This window comes from Sinohyriopsis cumingii, chromosome 6 (genome assembly GCF_028554795.1).
Source record: "Sinohyriopsis cumingii isolate HCF-2022 chromosome 6, ASM2855479v2, whole genome shotgun sequence".
In the NCBI taxonomy this organism is placed as follows: domain Eukaryota; kingdom Metazoa; phylum Mollusca; class Bivalvia; order Unionida; family Unionidae; genus Sinohyriopsis; species Sinohyriopsis cumingii.
The window spans coordinates 120,706,460-120,724,964 of record NC_142966.1 but is presented as its reverse complement, the minus strand read 5'-3'; positions in this window follow the sequence as shown (position 1 = coordinate 120,724,964).

The following is an 18,505-nucleotide window of genomic DNA, read 5'->3' as shown; positions in this document are numbered from 1 at the left end:
ATACCTAATTTTATCAATGGCAATAAGTGTACTTTCTGCAGCGAATCTAAATGGCTTAGTCACTAACTTGCGCATTAGACACCGTTCAGAAGTTTCCTCATGAACTAAGTTTACGTTGTGTAAAATGTTTTGGTAATCCTCTAACACTTCTTCTGGAATTCGTTGCAGTATGTCAACCTTGCAGTAAAAAGAAGCAGTCACAACAAACCAATCCTTCTCGCCCACGTCCAGTTTAACAATGCCTGACCACTGGAACACTTTCATCTGAATCAGTCCTCTTATAGCATTCAGGTACCAGTGGTTTAAACATCAGTGACGTGAGGGATGCAATTGGGTTCTATTTTGCGTTTCACTTGTAATTTGACCAGCTCTCGGTAAATACTTTCCATCAACTCTAGATGCAAACCAGATATGTTCTCTTGTAAAGTATATACGATCATGTCAGTCAATATTAATACCCACGTTGGGGTCACTTCTAATTGTCCTTATTTTATTTTAAATCGTCTCCTAGAGCGAAAGTAGTAGACATAGTGAGTAATTTCTGACCACTGCCGTTCAGGGTAACGGTGAAGAATGGTAATAACAGCTTATGATGTAAAGGTCTAAAGCGGAATAATCAGATGAACGCAGACTTGATCCAGCGAAATCTAACCAGTTTGTTGACTTTTGACAATTTCCTCTTGTGAATTTCTCGACACAAAGGTTCCTCAGTCACGAATTGAGATTCTGCTCTGGCACGTCCCTGCCAAACTTCTTTGTAGATCCTCTCTTTCCATTCGTTTGGTAATCTTTGAATACTATTTTTAAATGGGGTTTAAATACTTGTCTAGGTGATGTCCAACGTTTGCTCGTAGCCAAACTCGTTTCTTAAACGACATGGTATGCCAATTCAATGATTAGAGTCCCACTAAAGGTAGGTAGTGATAGTGCGGAGACCATCTAGCATGTGCCATGTATTCCGAATCTTTCTGCTCCCACTCGTGAAGTGACACATCGCAACTGAAGCATTTGACTTTATCCCCTATGCCCAAGTAGATACATCCGGCTCTGGCTAATTCTTCGGGGGTAGGTCCTCCCAAATATTTAGTCAATTTTCCTTGGAACGTTTGGAATCGACTTTCAAAGTCGCAGTATTCAAGCAAACGCACAGGGATCGAATAGTCGTCTTTCACAGGCTCATTTCGATGAATTTGCTCATTTTTGGATGACATCCGTAGGGTGGTAGCTGCATTGTTTCACGTGGAGGATGACAATGACATTGAAAACCAGTAAAATGATAAGGTGTTCTGTAACGAGTGGCATCGCTTTCCCATCATCAGGTTTGATACGCACATCATCACTTTCATGGTAGGTATGAGAGTAGTGGTAGTAGTAGTCATAGCTAAGTTCCCATAATGTGGCACTGAATCGCTGAGTTCTTAGCGTACGGCATCGCTCTCATTGCAATGTACAGTATCGCACTCCACTTTAGAATCCCCGAATTTTATATTTGTTTTAAAGTATTCATCTTTCTCGCCTGGGCTTTGTAGTTACAATGAACTATCGGTCTTTCACGTTGTCCCTTTTTATATGATGACCAATATCAACGTGTTCGTACGGCAAAGTGAAGTAATTGGAAAGTCGCACTCGCTTCTGGTACACGATTTGATACACTTTTTCCAAAGGTCGACTTATGATTTGGTGCGTGGGTAAACGTACAATATTGTGCGGCTCGTAGGTGGTCACTTTAAAGTTTCTATCCTCTCCAGACTTTAAGGTTCTTCCAGCACGACAAAGTTCATTACTCGACTTGTGCGATAATTTAGAGTCAATCCTTTCACTTTACACTCGGTGTGCGATTCTCCTTGTGGGTGCCTGTATTCGTAGCCGTAAATTTTATGACCGCCACTATCAAAACTTAGAATCTTCTTGTCGGGATGGTCGTCCGTATAGACTCCTAAACGGCCTCCTTCTATGTTAGGGTAATAGTGACCCAGGCGATCGATGTAGATGCAAATGTCCGTGACAAAGTACAAGACGCGATATCCTAACCATAGCCACAATAATCCCATTTCCAAATTCGCCGACTTCTACAAAGTCTAGTTCTTCTTCGTAATTGACTAATATCAAACCCTCACGAAGGAAGTCCACGTGTTTCATGTATTTGGTTTTGTCGTGAATCATCTGGAAGTAGCTGAAAGGTTCTGTCTTAGATAAACACGGGCGTTGTGCCATTTTACCACACAAGCACTTTAACATCACTTTGGCAAACGATCGCCTTTCTTCGTTTTTCTCCACGTGGTTTAAAGTGATGACTACCTGCTCACAGTATTTCTCTTTGAATTTATTTTGGTCTTCGGGAGTGTGGAACCAGGAAGGATTGCCGCTGACTTGTTGTTTTAGTTTCCAAAAGGCATCCACGTAATCTGCGTAAATGCCTCTCCGAGTCTCGTTGCCCGTGTGGTACTGTCCTGTCTAACAGTTGGTATCCCAGGTCCACAGCTCTAAACAATCTAAGGGTGACCCACGTTCCCATCAAGGCGCGTTCTTTCTGGGTGTGGTGAGAAAACGTCGGTCTTGTTTGCACGTTTATGCACAAGTGCGGCACAAGGGAAACATCAGTTTTCCTTTTCAATGGTGAGGTAAAACGGGATGATACAAGTCCGTGGGAGGTAAGACTTTGCACTTGATCAATCATTATTCGTATTGTCTAACGTTATCTAGGTCGATGTGTTCCGACAGCAATTGCGGCAGCCCTGTGGGAAAACGAAGATTTTTGCACACGTAAGAATATAGCGAACACACATCGAAGTATTTGATTTATTCTCCTCTCTCCTCGTCGGCGTGGTACAGCAAACAGGTGGCATTCGTCCGTCCTACGTACCAACTGTCCCTCGGGTTCAGAGGGTCCACCAGCTTGTAACTTTCCGCGATGCGTTTGAACTCGGGATCGGTTTTCAAACGGAAATCGTACTCGTGTTCCCAAATTGCCACCACTTGGTGTCCTTGCTGTTCTAACTTCAAGCGCCGTTGACAAGTGGTCTAACGTCTTCCAGGGTTCGTAGTAAAAACTGATTCTTGGTGTCACGTTGAGGGTAGTAGATCGGACATCCCTGAAATAAGCATCCGTTGACCTCGTACACGATCTTGGGGTTTTCCCACTTATCAACCAAATACGTTCCGATGGTCCTTTTGCCTCTTCCGTTGCGGGCAAGTTGAATCCATTTGTCTTCTTTGTCGCACAAGCAATGTAGCCATCGTAAGGATTTGACCAAGTATTGACGTTTGAAAAAGTTCGTCGTTTGATTGGTAATGACAGCCAGGGTGTCTTCGGGCACAAATCGGTTGCGGTACACTAAGGAACACGCTTTAGCGATGGTGCGGACTTCTTTCAAAGGATCGATCCCTCCGTGCTCAATGAATAATTTTCTCTAAATTTTACACAGCAACTACGTAAAATGTCCACGTTGGAACGAAAATTCTTTAACATTTCTTCCTGAAGGACGAAGGGGTCCTAGGCCTGAGTCTGGTACCAAGCGAAAAAAGATTCTCGTTGTTCGGTACGCATGTTGTCGGGGTCGTTGTAGTGAGCCTCAGGAAAATGTGGTAGAACGGAGTGCTGATTGGCTTCGTATTGAAAAAGTGCGGAAATAGCCTTTGGTCATTTCTGTCATTCCAAACATTTTAGGCATTCGGCTCAATGGCATGGTCAAGTAACTCACGAATCTTTAAATTGCACTTGTCCCACTTGCATGGAAATGATTTTGGCTCCGTTCAAAGTCAGCTTAGGACGTTGGGTACTTTGTATCTCAAAAGAACTTGTCCATCGTATCCCGAAAAATTGTGAACCATTACCGTGGCATGGCGATGTCAATCGAGGTCCTCTTGGCTCCACGTTTCGTCGATGGAGGCTAAGATACACTGGATAAAATCGGCTAGCGTGTTGGATTCCCTTTCTTCTGGTCATCTTGTTCCTCTTGTTTGGAACGCTATTTTTGAATGTAGCATTCGTGTTCCAAGTCCACGATTTGGCGACAATTGTGACATCGTTTCTTTCCTGAACACACGTGATCCTTGGCATTATTGGTATGTATGCCTTGCCCACAACTAGAACACAATCTCAGTAGTTGACAAGCACTTTTCTGCTGTTAACCTTGTGTCTTCAGATATTGATGGTAACAGGTTGGACTGTCAAAAGTGCGCTGACAAACAGAGCAATGCACTCGTTTTTGTCCTTTGTCCAGACAGGATTGAGATGACAAACATCCTGAGCATTTCGATTAACAATGCTTGTGTTGCTCTCGATTGTTAGAGCCATAGTCACATTTCTCAGAGTAATAACCGTATCCGATGAATGCGGCGATACTGGTTATTATACTGGTTATTGCATCGAAATGTTCATCGTGATAATAGACGTGAATGTATGTTCCGTCTTTGAAATCTTTGCCTGGAAACAACAAAGATCCGCACACTTCATGAGTGTGTACTTTAAAGGTGTTGCGTGGAGCCAAGACGTCTTGCAATTTTTACATTTCAGGAATTCCACAGGTTGTGTCTTTGGATTGCCCCGCTTGCTGTAACAATAGTTCTGCATCTTTCCTTGTTTGGCTCTGTTCTATTTTTCAATAGTTTGCCAAACTCTTTTCCATTCTAGAGTGTCGTTCCTATCTGCTTACGTTCGTCCCACCACGATAACACGGGCTAAACACATCTGGTTTTGAGGGTTGTTAATTCGGACGAGACTCTTTTTGGCTTCCACCAAGAACACCTTTTTGCGTCATGTCCCGTGGGGAAGAGACACGTGGGTTATGATCAGTGTCGCTTTTCCATAGGTGATGTGAAACTTGTCTTTGGTTTGTTGCACGTGTTGAATCCTGTCAATGGCTTTGGAAGGTGTCAATTCTGCATGGTTGCGAAACTCGATCCAAACGAGAAAATTCGAACTGTCGTGATGATTGGAAAGTCTCAAGCGATTGTCTTCTTTGGCTCCACATTGTCATTTAAGTGTGCTTAACAAAGGATCCCACAGCTCAGTGATGAAACCCTCTGCTTTCTTCAGCGGTACTTCGGACCTGAAATCTTTAAACTTCACCGTGGACGTGTTAGCCGTAGTTCTAAATTTTCTAGTGGAACGCTTTTCCGTCTGTCTCGAATGTGGAAGTAACTTTGAGGAATTAATGGTAGACTTTGGTTGGGTGGAGACTGCCTGGGTCTGGATTCTGGCTCACACATGTCATCTTCAAAATCGCTGACATGAATTTGAGCCAAGACTTCAGCTACTGTGCGAGGCGATAAATCACGATTCTGTCTCTTACTTTCTTCTCCTTTCTCCACGAAATGATGCGATCGTTTCATCTTGACTGCAAAAGTCAAATGACTAAATTTTAAACGCCATCGTCCCTTATATCCAAATCAGACCAATGTCTTCCCTATATAAAGGGTCAGTGTCTTCCCTTCCAGTATTCATTTCACTCTCAAACCGACACAGATCGAACTTCTGATCAGACGTTTGCGAGGTGTCATACGAATGTTTTCTTCAGACAAGCCGACACACTACCCCCCTCCTTTTGAGATAAAAGTCAAGATACTTGCTATATCTGTAAGAAGAAAGGGCATTGGGCTACATAGTGTCCAGATCGTCAAAAAAGCAAGAGAGGTGTCAGAAGAGACAATATTCAAGATGCCTGTTATCATTGTCAAGAGAAAGGACATTGGTCCTCAGACTGTCCTAAGAAACAACAGAAGCAAGAGAAGAGAGAGGTTCCGAACAGGAAAATTAGTTACCCTCCCAAAAGGAAGAACCCAGACATGTGCAGGAAGAGAACAAAAGAGAGGAAAAGAAAGTGGGTAGAAAGCGAGGAAGAAGAGGAGCAAAAACCAGTGAAAGTGAAGGAAAAAAAAACAACAGAGATTCAACAAGCACACAGAAGTCTATGAACGTTTTGTGTTGTGAATTGGATTGTAAAATTTGTCCCAGAATAGACCAGACAGAAAATGTGAGTGTCTCTTGGTTTTGAATTTTTCGAATTAGGACAAACACTCACTTACTCTCACACACACACACACGTAAATCATGGGGCAAAGCGGGATTTTGAGTTTCAATTGATTTTGGCAAATTGAATACTATCTCTTTTTCAAAGAAGTGAGTGGCCCTGAAAAGGACCGTTGGGTGTTTGTTGTTTTATAAAAACAAACTCAGGAACCGGACATAAACAGCTTTAACTGCCTTAAGCCTTTGAAACGGCCAAGGCCTTCTTTTGGACTTAATCATGTCGATGATTTGGTAGAAATCACTATGGTGGGTATCTCAGGTGTAGTAACAAAGTTGGGCTGTTTGGCTCAAGAAAGGTCTTTTTCTCTTGGGTCGTGTGGTAAAGAAGGAGAAGGTGACGAAGGTGATGGTACTGAAACAAATACTTGCAAAGAAGAGAGAAAATCCACTAAATCCCAATTTAAATCGGTCTCTTCTGGAAGCAGGACTGTGTTGACTTTGGTAGCCACTGCTATGCCATCGCTTCGCCACTGCCAGTGCATCCCAGTTCATCGTCTTCTTTGTTTCCGTCATGTTTGAAAACTCTGTCACATTGATTCACTGCGCACAGACCCTAGCACATCTATATAGGGAATATAGACTCCACACTGTGACTGAATTTTGTAACGCGTATTGGGATTGGTGAAAAAACTCAGTCCATTTCGATCCGCTCTTCCACTATAAATAACAGCGGTTCACTACATTGCCTTCACCTGTTCTCCTGACAACATGTGGACTAACGTTGGATCATTTACCCTCGTATCGTCGATGCTGTTCCATACGGACTTACCCATGTATGTCAGCTCATCATGGACAATCGTCCGGATTACTGATACGAGCGTTTGGAAAAGAAGAATATATGTGGAGAGACAAGGCTGTTTGAAGAGAGTCCTCATCTACGGTTCAGATGTCGATACCTATGCGATGCCCTCTATGTTAACGAAACGGTGTTAACAAAAGACCAACGGCGCTTTTCAGGGTCACTCATATGCATCGAAAATATTTGCTTTCTTGCCTATAATTTATTTTAGTCGATTTAATATTTTAGGTATGATAGCTTGATCTTCATCAATCTATGTCTGTATGTGGTATGTGTTATATATATGTCTATGTCCCGCCAGTCCCGCTCCGCCAAGTGTTCTAGGTTTTTTCCTGCTGTTTGGTCAAATTGAGGTCAGCCCCTTGCTAAATTGTTACCAATCACCATTACTGTGACGTCATCTCACCCGTTCCATTCCTATTGTCCCTATGCAACAAATCCAATTATCCATTATCCGTACACAGTCCCAATATTCCCCATCTTAAAATCCCATTGTCCGTAAACGTTACCAGGGGGGTCTGAAAAATCTTTTTCGTAAACGTTCCCGGGGGGGGGGGGTCTATAATGTACTTTCCCATTGTTAGGTATCCCACTATACTACTTACGTGTATGGTTTAATCACAGTTTAAATGAGTCAGCGGAATTATATAAGCTGTTATTGCACCGGTGATACTATCCGTCATTTGATTCATTTCATCAATTGACAATTCTCTTCAATATCCAACAGTATATGTTGCATGTGTATGTTTACGTTTGTAAGCAGCTAGCAGCAGAGAGGGCGAATCCCACAAGGAATTTCGCTTAACAGAGCCTTCTATCGAGGACATTTTAGATAGAGATATTATTTTGCACAAAATAAACTCTTCCAAGTCAGAAAAACATGACAAAATAGGCTTTCTCCGCTGACTTGAAGAGTTATCTCATGAAAATAACTACCTATACAACTATTTCTTGGTACAAGGGTCTATCTTGCGAAAACACTCGGGGGTGTTTACCCTCTCTGCTGCTCTGTGAAAGTCCCTGGCAGAGTTTGCTTGTCGTCACCTGTCCAGATGAAAATTGTATCTAACCCAACTCGATATCGTGTTCGAGGATCATGTAAATTTATCGTTACAAATCCATGTGGTTTTGCCTGAGCACGACTAAAGAAATTTCAGAATTTATTTATGTCCATATCGCCGCTGCACCAAGTCTGATGTATATTTCGTAACGTGTTTACGTCAACGCCGTTGAACAGCGCAAGAATGTTACAGTTATCTCTGATCACTTTCGGGATTTGTGTATATCGCTGTGTTACATAAATCACATCCACCTTTTTATGTCTGCCGCGTGAAAATATCCTGGCAGGGTTTGTTTGTTTGTCCAGCATCACATCGTCGTACACGACTAAATTATTGATGCTTCCATCGATATCATCGATACCCGGCGACTCATCGATATCAGTAATAAATTCAATAACATCATCACCGTCATTTATCGCCGCTGCATTCTCGTTAAAATCTTTTAACACGTTGTAGCATCGCTGATCGTCCAAGATGGTACTACCAAATACAACTTATCCCACTTCATCCACTTCATTATTAAATTAAGTAACAACTGCGTCTTACCCGACCCAGATGGACCTATAATAATCATTCGGACATAATTTGGTAGCACTGAGTTATGTTTGATTGGCTCTCGTCGTTTTGTAGCATTAAAGTCAGTACTCTCCATTAGATATATCATAAAATAATATGGATTTATATTGTGTGAAATGTAGAACACGTACCCCAACTGCGGACATAACAACCACTACAACAAAAAATAATCGATCTGCGCTTACAGGCAAGTGTGAACGATGCGGCACAAAAAAGTTTAAATTTATTTTTTTTAAAAAGGAGGTGATATCGCAACCAAGTTAGCCAAATTACCAGGAACACCATGGGCTAAATACCCAGGAGAAAAACATCTTCCAGGATATAATTACTGTGGTCCTGGAACCCGACTTGATATCAGACTTGATGCCCAAGATCAACCAAAACCAGGTGAGTATCCGATAAATGCTATCGATAAGGCGTGTCATGCGCATGATGTAGCTTACCGAAGTAAGGATTTGCAAAAGCGCCATCTCGCGGATGTGAAATTAATTCATGCGTTAAATGCCATCACTGATAAATCTTTCAAAGAAAAGTTAGCATCCTGGTTAATAAAATCCCGATGAAAGGTAAATTAGCGCTAGGTGCTGGTATATAATGGAGTCGATTTATTATTCCCCAAAGGGATATTGGAGAGGCAGCGCAGCAATTAGTAAACTCGCTGAAGCAGCAAAAGTTACGCGAGCTACTGCTAAAAAGTGGTTATCCCGACAGGCAATATGGCAAATTTATCTGCCGCGTCCTAAACAAATTCACTTTGCGCATTTCAATGTTTGTGTGCCAAACGAAGTTCATCAGGCTGATATATTATTTCTGCCACATGATACTATTAAAATCCGGAGACGTCAAAACACATACAAGTACGCGTTAACTGTAGTTGATGTTGCAAGTAGATACAAAGATGCTAAGCCTTTAACTAAAACAGCATCTGAGGTTGCTTCTGCGTTTGAACGAATTTATCAACGAGGACCTCTACAATGGCCGCATTTGTTACAAGTGGATCCTGGCAAAGAATTTCAAGGTGCAGTATCATCGTTGATGAAACAACATAACGTCACCATCAGACGAGGGCATACTGAAATTCACCGTGATCAGGCAATTGTTGAGCGATTCAATCGAACACTTGCTGAGCGGTTATTTGGATATGAATACGTGAAGGAATTCATTCAGGATACGAGATCGCGCGAATGGGTTGCAAGATTACCAAGCGTGATAGCTGCGCTAAATAATGAAATTACTCGAACAACCAACATGAAACCTGCCATCGCGATCACAAAAAAACATATACCCGTACGACGTGATTCTTCAGCGCAGCCAATACTGGGTAATGTCACTGTAAGATATTTATATGAACCAGGTGAACTTGAAGGCGGTAAACGAAGAGCGACTGATCCTATTTGGAGTGTTACCACACACAAGATATCTAAAATAACAAGATCCACTGGTAGACCAGCAATCTACAGGTTGGATTCAACTGCTCCTCAACGTGGATTCACACGTGAGCAATTACAAGTAATTCCCGAGGACACACAATTACCACCCCGATCACTTAACTAGCACTGGCGCCTCTACGTCGATTACACTCAAGACAGGTCAACATCACATTATCGCGTGTATGACCGCGACTGTTATCTTTTCTATCTACGGTGAATTGTCTTGGATTATTACTCGAATACTGCCATAGCATTATACAATTACAGCTCGCGCAGTGATTATTCTGGTGTTGTTTCAGCGCAACAACGAAGTCATCGTTGAGGTCCAAATCGCGATTATTTTTTTTGTCACTCTGTTTGTAACCGGCGAGTTTTTTTCTTATTATGTCGCTGTTGTTTTCATTATTAATTTTATCAGCTATTGAATCTTCCAAGACAATTCTTCGCAGTTGAGATATTCTTCTGACTCTGGACACAGCCAAGTAGACTAAGTTTGACCATTCGATTCGATCATCAACAGTCCAGACAGTTGTATCACTGATAGTTAGTCCTTGAGATGAATTAATTGTCATTGCGTATGCCAGCGTCCACGGGTATTTATTCATTTTTAGTACATCTTTGACAGCATTAATATCAACTAACACAATATCATTCAGTACTAAATTCTGTTTCCTTGACTCTGCCCCAGGAATATCAACATCTATATTCTGTAACCGCGTATCAGCTGGTCTATAACATAACGGCACTGGCAGCATTGGAAACTTTTCTTGTTGTAACTGAAATAGCTGTTGTTGAAGTGTGTCTCTGACTGTCTTTCTACTTGTCACTATCAAATCATCTGGTTTCCACACGCTCCAAAAGTCGCTCATTGAAGTTTCAGGAACCATCTCGCGCATAATTTCACATTGAATTTTATTCGGTTGTAATCTGATTAATGTTTTAAATTCCTTCAACGTTGCATCAAGTGCTCTATGATCATCAAACACTTCTTCGTAATAATCAACAAAATCTTTTAACCAATCATGTGGAGATACGCCGACAAACGGAGGTGGCTGACCGTGATCGCCGCACATTATCACTGCAGTATTCGCTGTTAGCAGCCAATCAAGAAATGTTTTTAACGTTTCCAACGGTACCGTACATATCTCATCCCAAATTATTTTCTCGGGAATATATTTTTTTCCCATTCGATCTGACGTCCACACACCGCCGCTGTATTTGAAAAAGCTGTGATAAGTACAAGAATTACTCGTCGTTGTTTCATCTCCCTGGCAAGCCTGTGTGTAGGTGTTAGCACAATCATATCAGAATTTCGAAATAATTCAATCGCTCGAGTTGTCTTACCAGACCCACCCGTTTCGGTTAAACAAACAGTTTTGTGTCTGGTGATTGGATTATACACAGATTGACATTTCTGATAATTCTGATTTCCAATAATTATCCTTAATTGTAACATCAGCGGATTCACAATATTCATGTAACATCTCCGCTTTTATTCTCCACGAACTCCATGATTCATCGTAAAAGTCTTCGACTTTCTTTGTAAAACGAGCCAGTGATTCTAAATATCTTTTATTGATATAAAATGAATCCGTTGCAACTCTAACTGCGGTGTCAGGAAATCGATTTATCATTGATAGTAAATTTATAGAAACATAAGCCAGCATCGAAGATCTTAGATGTTTGTATTGAGGCGATTCTCCGTCGATATAACTTACAATTGTGCCCAACTTTTTCCAATCGGACAAGTAAGCATCCTCCCGATTACAAAATATATTTCTCGAATCGGCATCAGCAATTATAAAATCCAATTCAGCATCATCGATAATCAGTCGCGAGTGATGTAGTTTATGATCATATGCACCACCTTGAGTAAATTTACCGATTATTCTTCGTCCGAGATCTTTTGCTATTTTTTCACTATTGCTAAGTTTGATCTTGAGAACTTTAGGAGCCTCACCGATAATGACATCCATGGGAGTATTTGGACTCTCTCGTGCATACTCGCTAATAACTTCATCGAGACTGATATGCTCCGGTGTTGGTAACCAAACTGAGGTCTGCGGTCGATATGATATGATTGCTTCACTGACAGTCAACGATACCAGTATTCGGCTGTCAAGCATATATCGCAATAACACTATTGGTACCCAGCGCTTTTCACTGAAGTGTCTACCAAACCAAACATAACAGCACGGATGAAGTGCCGCGGCAAATTCAAACGAAGTCACACGAGCAAATCCTGTCAGGTCAAAATCGGGTAAAGGACCGTTTATAGCAACTCGTGTCATCGAGTTTGTGGGATGCCCAAATCGCTTAAAGTATTCGCGGCACTCGCCCATCCCGAGAAAGCATCCCGGATAACACGCGATCATATCCACGGAAATCATATCCCGGTAGTCATACCGGGTATTCCACAGCCCGCCATGCCCATACTCGACACAACTTAATTGTATATCCGAAAGAAACGATCCCGCGGAAATATCGAAACTGCGTTAGTCCAAGCATGAGCGTTATGATCAATGATATTTATTGGCGCTCTGTATCGATTATATTTTGATTTGTATAATACTTCCTTTGTTATCGTTGTTACGGTTATGGGAAATCTTAATGCGCTTTCTAGTTTGACAACATCGTTTATTGACGCTCCTGTGTGTTTGACCTGCTCAGACCACGCTGTTATCTTGGACTGTCTTAACGCAGTCAAACCGTTTCCGCGCATCGCATTTTTAAAATGTTCCATTACTCGCTCGGCTACACAATTCAGCCCCAATGACGAAGTCATTGACGTAGTCATTGAGGGAGACGTCCTCATCGGGGTGAGTTTATCAATTTTTGGTTTTTTTATTGGATTGATTCCATAAATGACTGCGGTCACAGGATACGCTCGAGCGTAATATGGTTTATCAATCCCGGTCAGCATTCCTGGTTTGGAATCTTTACTTACCAGAACGGTTTTTCCATTATCAAGAAGAGGGTCAAGTTTGTCACGGATAATCCATATATCAGAATCTGCTTGCACAATAAATTTTATTCTGAAAAAATATTTCCGACCACCCTCATCAGCGGTGAGATAATCAATAATTGTTTTTGCTCGTGCATCATTCATTGTAGCATCTATGACAGAGTCAACATTGACAGAGTGAACATTGACAGAATCGTCGCGGATAATTCTAAATGACGACCACACGTGAGATGCGCCGTCGCCGCGGAATTCTTTTTTGGCATTCCTGATAATATCAAACATATCAGTCTGGGCCCGCCTTCGCGAGTCAGGGCTTAGTCTGTCAAGATCGAATCTCCCGGCGCCAACTGTAGATAACCTCGAAAACTCCTCCATATTATATTTAAGACAAATATTTAAATAAGAAATATTATATATACAAATGAATAATTGCAAGTGGTTAAAAGTTGGATCTGTAACAGTCTGTAATAAGTCCTGCAGGAAGGAATTCTGCGGTGAACACCTATAAAACATCAAACGAGGAAGCACAGGACCAATACCATGCCTTCGATATGGTATTGGGGTCAGAGATAAAACGCAGTTGTGTGCGGGTTGCGGAGGAAAGCGATACCGTGAACTCAAGCGATATTACAATGAAAAAAATAATGGAGATGCGCTGAAATCCGAGCGTGATTATATAACTAAGTTTTCAGACAAATTATAAGTTAGACAAATATATTATTATATAAATGAGCCAAGAATTTGTCTCACGTCCAACCATTAAAAATTACGAAGCATCTCGCGAGGGAATAGTTATTAATTGCAGGTTGAAAAAACCATTTGGTGTTGTTAGTAATACTGGTTATCTTAAATTTAAGGTTGCTGGAAAGAAAAATTATTAAAATCATAGGTTCGTGTTCGAGTGTTACTTTGGGATAATCAAAGACGGTCTTGTAATTGATCACATTGATGGACAGAAACTTAATAATAATTTATCCAATTTAAGAGCTGTGACGCAAAGCCAAAATTGCAGGGCTGGTAATACTGGCTGTAACAATAAAAGAGCCAAAGCAATTTTATCCATAAATTTAGATACAAATGAAGAAATAATATTCCCATCTATGAACTCAGCTGGCAAGTATTTTGATATTCACAGATTCTCAATACACTCCGTGGCGAAAAATATAACCAAATCTGCTCTGTCAAAAAATAAGCAAAAGATTGCTTTTCATTATTGTTAGGTACTTTACTATAATCCGAGGATTTTCCAAACGGAGCTAACTCCGTTAGGCATATCTCATGCAATTAGTTCCCTCCCTTTGTGCAATGTCATTACAGGTAAATTTATCGAGCACGGCTTAGCGGTATATTCTTTACAGGTAACATAGCGAGCAGACGGTTTTCTGTGCACAAGGAAGTAAATAACTTCCCTTTATTCCTTAACAAAGTCAAGAATGATTTTATCCCTGACAAAGTCAGGGACAAAGGCGTAATTGTCTATTTATCTTTTTTTGCGGATAAAATCTTTATTTTATTACACTTGTTCGGGGTTATGGTTCATCTGTATTTTTCCACGCGATCATATTTAAGAAAGAAACAAATAAAACATTTTAAACAAGTCACGCCCATCGCGGGAGCTATTTTTGAACTTCCAAGTATCAGTCGGTTTATATACGATACGATCCTATTAGAAGACGAAGTCTTCGAAGTTCAACAGCAATCAATATCATCTCGTCATATCCGCCCATGGCGGGTGCTTTTTGCGTCCATCCAGGGGTTGATTTTCGGGATGGCATTGTCCCGCTGTTGAGTGTAGAAAATGACTCCGTTAGGATAAGTCGTCTTACTATATGTTGTGCTGTCCTTAGTTACTACTATATGTCTGTACAATACTACTGTGTAAGGTTGCTAAAATGCGGTGGCAATTTAGAAGCTTTACAGTCCTAGGATAAGTTAGAATTAAGTTATATAGTGTAAAATACTACTGTAAGCTTGCTAAAATGCGATGGCAATTTAGAAGCTTTACAGATGTAAATACTACATGTTGTGTGTTGTCCATATATGAACCTTGCTAGCATATCTTCAGGTAAGCTAGGGGGTTCAATACGGGGAATGTCTCGTCTCTCGCAAACACACCCTCTGGGCTCTCTCGACTGTTATTTGACAGGTTAGGGGCTCACATGGGGGTCGTGTTTCCGCTTCTGAGTTTGGTAGGATGTTATAAGACACCCTAGAGACTCAAGGAGATGTGAAGTTTTTTTCTTTTAAATATATAAATATTATATATATATGAATTACGAAAATATCAATAATGTGATTGATGCTATTAAAAAATTAGAAGAACAAGGATTTATTTTATCACTAAATCCTGAAACAATTATGTCCGAATTTGAATCATTGCATGAAGCTCAACGCGCAGGGCGTTATATTCTTCCTGCTCAATATCGATTCATAAAAATATTCAAAATAATTTGTATAAATCGCTGGTCACAGTAGAAGAAGTACAAATAAATGAATTTGTTTCATTATCTCGTGCAATTGAAAAGATTAGGTTGGCACTGGCAGCCGAGTATGAAACAAAAAGGATAATAAATACTCGCGTTCGAAAATTGAAACATTGTATGTCCCTTGACAAAGTCAAGGATGACGAAGTCAATGATGAAATTAAGGACGACGAGGAAGTAAATACCTCCCCTTGACAAAGTCAAGGATGAAATCAGGGACAAAGTCAAGGATGAAATCAAGTACTTGGAAATGAAATCGAAAGTAAAAAAGTAATATATTTTTTTTACTTCCCCCTTCATGAAATCAAGGACAGAGTCAAGGTGACAAAGTCAAGGATTTTATCAAGATGACAACAAAGTCCCGGGACAACAAAATCAAGATGACGAAATCAAGGTGATTAATCGGTTGGGTTCAATGCAGGAGTGTGCATAATTGAGAATTTGATCTCTGTCACATACTATTGCGGTAATATGCTCGCGTCTGAGATTATCTAACTGTTGCTGTATTAGTAAGAAATCTTCTTCTCCGTATTCATCAATAAGCAATTTAACGTTAATTTCTTCTTGTGCAAATGCAGCCTTGACTGCTTCCTCGAGTGCTTGTTTGTCATACATGAAAACATCTGTGTGGTGGTACATATTTAAGATATAAATCTACGATCTAAATACGCGTATATACTCGAGGATTTGATGTATATCGCAATGCGCGATCACAACATGATCTTTTATCAATACTTGCAGTTGTGCATCAGTCAGTATAAAATCGTCATGACCGTATATATCAACAATTATTTTTTCCGGGGTAACTTTTCCGGTTTTGACAGCGCTATCAAGAAGTTCTTTATTATGTAGGAAACATTTCACGCGGTGATACATTGTGTGATACTTGCTTGATTAATTGTGAAATCGTGAACGATTTTCAATCCTAAAAATCTTCGATTTTCAAGTCGAAGACTTCCGCGATTTTCAATATATTTTTTTATTGTTTAAAATAATTTATTGAAATATTTTTTATGTTGACGGTGACATTACTGCTGTCGTCGTCAGTGACATTACTGCTGTCGTCGTCAGTGACATCACTGCTATCACTGCTATCATCAATGAAATCATCATCACATTTTTTTCTTCAGGGACATTATTATAATATAATATTATTAATTGGAAATCCTAGGATTGAAAGTCTTAAGACTGAAAATCGTTTACGATTTCACAAGGAGACTAATATGTAGTGTTTCATTTCGCAAATCAAGGGGATTCCCAGACTGGTCTGTCAGCGTGAAATTTATTCTGGTCAGCCAGATAGACCGGATTGATTGGCTCTTGCACAATGAGAAATCCAGGTGGTTCTTTCGGAGTAAATGAATAAAGAATAAATCCTTGCTGGGCTTGATTTGATAATATCGTGTCTGTGCTGATACTGCCATCGATGACATCACACACAAGATTGACCGCGACCACTGAAGTTATATTTACGATGCCCGGGGATACATGACGGCCTTGCCCTTCGGTGTTATTGTTATGTCTGAGGATAGTTGGCTCCGGTAGTGTTTTTCTGTGTTGTGCAAGTATGTCATCGAAGGATTCATTGATGAGATCAGTGACGGATTTTTTTAGCTCGGGCACGTTGTATCCGGAAATTTATAATTCGGCAACGTGGCTTCTGTTAGTGAGTAATGGTCCATAAATCGCTGTTTATTGTGAATAATTCTGCTATCGGTATCGTTAGTCATTACCTGAATTAATCGCTGGTTAATATATTCCATGTCTGCGGCAAGCTGATTTAATATTTCGATTCGTGAAATGATTTCGCTGCGTGAACTTGTTATATCAAAAAGATGTTCTTGGAAGAACCGCCGTAGCTGCGTTAGTTGTGTTTTATGTAACTCCTTAATTTCTCTAAAATACTTAATGATTCCAGATAGGTGAATAACATGGGATTTACTTTCTTCTCCAGGCGATGATACATAAATAAAACGCCATGATATACTATCTTTATAAAAAAAAACAAAATCAATCAATACTGTGTTTTTTTATAATATCCAGATGGTCTTTGTATGACAGTGTAATTTCATGATATGACTTTCTGTCAGTGATATAATCAGACTTTTTAGGTTCAGGTTGTGTTGGTTGTGCCGGTGGAGCGACTTCAGGCCATCCTAGCACTGTTCGGATTGAGCTGTTGTATATATCCACGGCGTAGTCTGGGGTGTTTATTTCGATCGCGGATGACAGCGTTGGCTCATGAACAGTTATTTCTATTTTTGATTCCTTCCCGGTGATTCTTTTTATTCGACGTTGTAATTCCTCATTGATTTCTTCGATTTGATAAGACCCGGTTGGTAACACAATGACGTTCCAGTCTGGGGTGCCATCGGGTTTATTTTTATATGCAAACACAAACGAATTATTTGCTGACAATTTTCCAAACGATGCTGATCTGATATTGGGCCAACTGTGATATACTCGTAATTGTGCTAACGCGATTTCGCTTACTGGAATCGCAGTTGGAAAAATAATGCTGAATTGTGGCCTAGTTGATGTTACTGTTAACAAAGATGTTCGCGCCGGGCTTGTATTTGCGAGTATCTGCTGAAGTAATTCCGTCATTATTTATCTGCTGTCGTTTCAAATCGAAGTTCTTTGTGTAATCGTTGTACACCCCTGCCATTTGCACAAATTCGAAATCTGATATTGTTGTATCGTCGAGGCTGGATGATATCAACGACGACAATTTCGAGTAGGTGCTTGTGGCCGCGCTGTTTAACTTTTCATATTCGTGCAATTTTATTAGCGCACACGAGGATATTTTTTTCGCAATGATATTAGCAACTCCTGCAATTGTCGTTGATGTTGAAATTGTGATTGTAATCGCGATTGCAGCTGTCACCGGAGTTAACGCAGACAATAGCACCCCAGTAGATGCAACTACCGTGGATACCGAATACACTATTGTGTCTAACATGGTTACACGCCGTTTGTATTTTTTTATCTTTGTTGTGCACTTGTCAATAGTATCTTTTAACTCTGAATGCCATTCGCGTACTTGATCATATCTATATTGCTGCGCACTTAATGACTCTGTCATTAGAGTTGTCGTTGATGCTGACTTCAAAACACTTTGTGTTTGAAAATCCTTTAGGATTTTAATGCTTGCATTTTC